Source organism: Octopus bimaculoides, chromosome 8 (assembly GCF_001194135.2).
Source record: "Octopus bimaculoides isolate UCB-OBI-ISO-001 chromosome 8, ASM119413v2, whole genome shotgun sequence".
NCBI lineage: Eukaryota > Metazoa > Mollusca > Cephalopoda > Octopoda > Octopodidae > Octopus > Octopus bimaculoides.
The window spans coordinates 16854270-16858553 of NC_068988.1; the positions used below are offsets into that span (position 1 = coordinate 16854270).

At 33.2% G+C, this 4284-nt stretch overlaps 1 long non-coding RNA gene across 1 annotated transcript in view; it reads left to right on the forward strand.

The window, feature by feature from the left end:
- LOC128248550 (uncharacterized) overlaps window positions 1–4284 on the forward strand; it is an 808814-nt gene that overhangs the window by 384555 nt on the left and 419975 nt on the right. The window contains exon 2 of the long non-coding RNA XR_008264722.1: window positions 1366–1471. This is a non-coding gene — a long non-coding RNA (uncharacterized LOC128248550). The remainder of the gene's footprint in view (window positions 1–1365; window positions 1472–4284) is intronic.

Below are 4284 nucleotides of genomic sequence, written 5' to 3' on the forward strand. Positions count from 1 at the left end.
ATATATATATATATATATATATATATATATATACACATACCACTCTTGAGCTATTCAGACTGTACATTGTATTAAATATACAGTCTATAGTATACTTAAGAATGAATCCCAGAGTCATGGTTTAGGGCTTTCTCCCCATAACCCTTATTCCATTATCCTTCAATGATTTCTTTCTGCCTCAGTACTATGGTTCTTAGTAACCGTTGGGTTGGATTTCTTCCTTTTTTCATTCATCCTCTTCTCTCCATCATTTGCTTCCCTATTATTTCCTTCTGCTTTGTCTGGCAGTAGAGATAAAGCTTGTAATTTGCTTCCATCACAAACGACCTTGATAATTCAGTAGGTTGATGTGAACATAAATCATTTCCTTAGCACTTACCAGTAGACAATAAACTACTCTTTGATAGATATATCGCAGACTAACGGAGACGTGGCTTTCTCTGCTGTTAGAAGTGGGGATAATTGTGTCATTGGAGCTCTCTTATTCAACCCCCCCTCGTAAACACCCTAGTAACATCTAAATTTTTCTAATCTCAATAAATATACATTATTTTCATACATCCATTCTGTCAACTCAGATAGTAACAGAATCATCTACAATGTTTTGCTTCGTGGATTTGAACTATGATAAATCATTTTGAAAGTCTTTGATTGTAAAATTCATGTATTCATCTCATAAAAACAGTTTATTTATAAAGATATAATGTAGTCATTAATAAATTAAAGACGAAGTTAGAAACGTCTGTAATGAATTTACACCTGTCATTCATAGACTCCTATTTAGTGTGATAATATATTGACTGTTAAGATTTGTTTTTATTGTATAGTTAAATTTACACTAAAATATAGACATAGCTCTTCCGCATGCGAATCTATGTTTCTAACACTCGCATGCTTTGTAATCATATGATGTCTTCAGTAGAAGACAGAATACTGAAATTCTAAGAAATATCAACTGTTTACATACAAACATATTAATCTACATCAGAAATCGGAATGACACGAAAAAGGCAAACGTACCGTTAAATATTTTTCGAATGACCTCCCTGTAACACACCTAACAAGGATTTAAAATCTTTGAAATAATATGCAAAAAATATATCAAAATATATTTACAGAAGTAGGCTTTTGTTTAGATAATGGAAGAGTATCTCAAGCAGAAACGAATATATTTACCTTTCGTTAGAAGTCAATATATTATCGCACAAAATTTGAAATTACAAATGTACTTTTGAACCCTTTGCTAAATGCACGTGATGTAAGAAAATTAATTTTTATATACTTGTGAGATTTTAAATTCTATTTCTTATATATCAGACCATTTCCGTATATTAATTTTAAATCCACATTTACAATTACTTTCAGATATTCAAGCACTCTTCTAAAGTATTGTACTGATGGAACATTCTTAAAAGATTCATGGACATTTCCACTGGATTCATATCATTTCGGTTTTCAATTGGATTTACCGGTGTGTATATATTCAGTATATATTCCTTTAATATTGTTTGTGGCTTCCAATTTTGAGCTGTTAAAAAGTTTATTTAAATGAGGGACTGTTACAAACTAATTTGTATGGTGAGGTAAACACATGTAAAATATGAAAATATTTCTAAATATATTATGTTTATAGCCAATAATTAGATTTCAGTGGCTTTTGTCTTATTAATCTTTATATTTTAATGTGAAGTAGAAATTAAAAACGAATGCACCTGAATTTGCTCAAGTAGCCCCCGTTAAATACAATTGTCCGTATGGTTTTGCTATTTGCACCGTAGTAGTCCTGGATACCAAAAGTACAGGCAGATGTCACTTCCGAGCGAATATCACTTGATAACACGCATTATCCTTTCGTTAATTGTTTTAGATATCACAATCAGACAAGGTTTCTGTCTCTCAAATGATCCAGTGGAACGTCCAACGCATGGCATCTGAGGGCGGAGAGGGGTTCCATAAGCAATTGGTTAGACGTCATTTATATTTGAAAAGACGGCAGCATCGAGAAAAGCATTGCTTTGCTCACTTGTAAAGAACCCTGCTCTAATTTTGAAACGAACATACAACCTTCTGATTACGAGCTGAGCACTTTAATGATCTAGTTCACGGCATTCCTGGATCAGTTGCAATGAACTATTTAAATCGTATTTTCATTGAATAATTATTTGTCAAATAGTGGGTGACGGCATAGGATGTTTGCAGACTGGGATAGTTTAGTGTGTATATCCACATACTAGAAAAATACATCACTATTCTATGAAAATGCCACCAATGACAAAATTAGTGAATCAGTGTATCGTTATTCGAATGTGTACGCTTTGGTTCTTGAGATTTGCTGCACTAGGAGGGTGTAATAAAACACAACAGTGTCGTGCTTGCTGTAGTGGACACAACAGTGTCATGCTTTCCGTAGTGGAATAAAAAGTGTTAGAAACATAGTAAAAGAACATATCTATGGTTTTGCACAGTATGAGGGAACAAACGTGATATGACCAGCGTTTATAATGCTGAGGATCTGGCTTGGTCCAGATCTCAAAGTAAATAAAAACAGAAGACGAAATGGTAATGGTAGCCGGTGTGCATAATCTCTCTCAGAAACTGGTTATAAGGAAGTTATAACCGAAATGTCAGTAATTAATTTCACGGATTTTTAAAGCTCGGGAGCCATAACTTGAGATAGAAATATCATTAACATGGGAAGGCAGGCTTATAATGCTAAAGTGTATTTCCTTTAAATTGATCAATCTGCCGTCAGCGACATCTGTCTTAAATGCAAGGATTACAACGAAATCGTCACTCTCGTAAATGAATATTGCCTCAGTGGAATCGAGTGTACGGCTAGTGTTATATTTCTGGAGTCGAGTGTTCGAGATAGTGTTATATTTCTTTAATTGCAGCTATAACAAAACAGTACAGTAGACAAAATCAAATTTTATTAAGGTTCTATTTTATTTTTGTTATCATTACAGTATGACGTCCCATGCGATATCGTAATGTCCAAAAGACGTTTTTAGGTAATTTTCCTTATAAGTTTGAATATATTATATTGGAATTCTTTATTTTGATTTCGTTGTTGATCAGCTTAGTTCGAATATATCTAACACGAAATTTCTTCAAGCTGTTGACAGTCATTCAATATGTTAATATGTTTCGGATTATATTACCCAAAGTTTCCCTTTGTAGAGGAACAGTACGTTGAGATGTTGGAAGATTTCGCAGCTGTTGTTAGCTGACTGGACAACTGTGAAGAAACATATCCTTTGGTTTTTGTTTTAATATTAGAGGGGTTAAAAGCAATTTGGTAAAAATGTCAGTTTAGTCGAGTATTGTTAGTTCACATCGGGTGTGGCCGTGATATTTCCTACTGCAGCCCGCATTCTTATAACATTTTACTAGTGATTTTGTTTCCTGAATACTTAAGACTTGCATTATATTTGAACTTAAGGTTTGGAAATATAAGTAGATATTTTGAATCAATTGTGTATTCGTATAACTCTATTCAAATTTATTTTATGTGTCACTTATGTCTATTGAAAATATTTTACCATTAACATATCGAAGTCAAGTTATTCAAGTTTTATTTATTTACATAAATACGAATTTCGCTATTCGAAAAAATTGCATTTAGCTTTATTTATGATTAATCATGTTGTACTTGTTTTTCTTTTTTTAACTTGAAAATATTAAATATCTGACAATTGCGTCATGAGAGACTAAAAACCATCGTCCGAAAGGTATGGCATATAACGAATTATCACTTACGAAGGATAAGCAAGAGTTTGGTATGCCCTAACGTCTTGGAAGATTAGAGCTAGTTTCCTAAGGTAAAAGAGCTAAGAGAACATCGCTAGCCTATATTCAAAGACGAAGCATGAAAGAGAGATGAGTAAGAAACCGAAAAGCAAACTACATTATACATGTGCAGGCGCATGTGTCTATCTATCTATCTATCTATCTATCTATCTATCTATCTGTCTGTCTGTCTGTCTGTCTGTCTGTCTATCTGTCTGCTTGCCTAACTGTCTGTCTGTTTGTCTGTTTGTCTGTCTAACTATCTATCTATCTATCTCACTATCTCTCTCTCACACTCTCTATCTATCTATATACATTAATCATACATGTATGTGTTCTGTGTATATACATGTCAACATATGCATATATTTATACACACACACACACGCATATATACAGACACACACATTATAGTAAGACAACAGGGTAATCTGTGGAAGCACTCACACACTCTCACACACACGCACATAGACACACACACATCTATATATATAT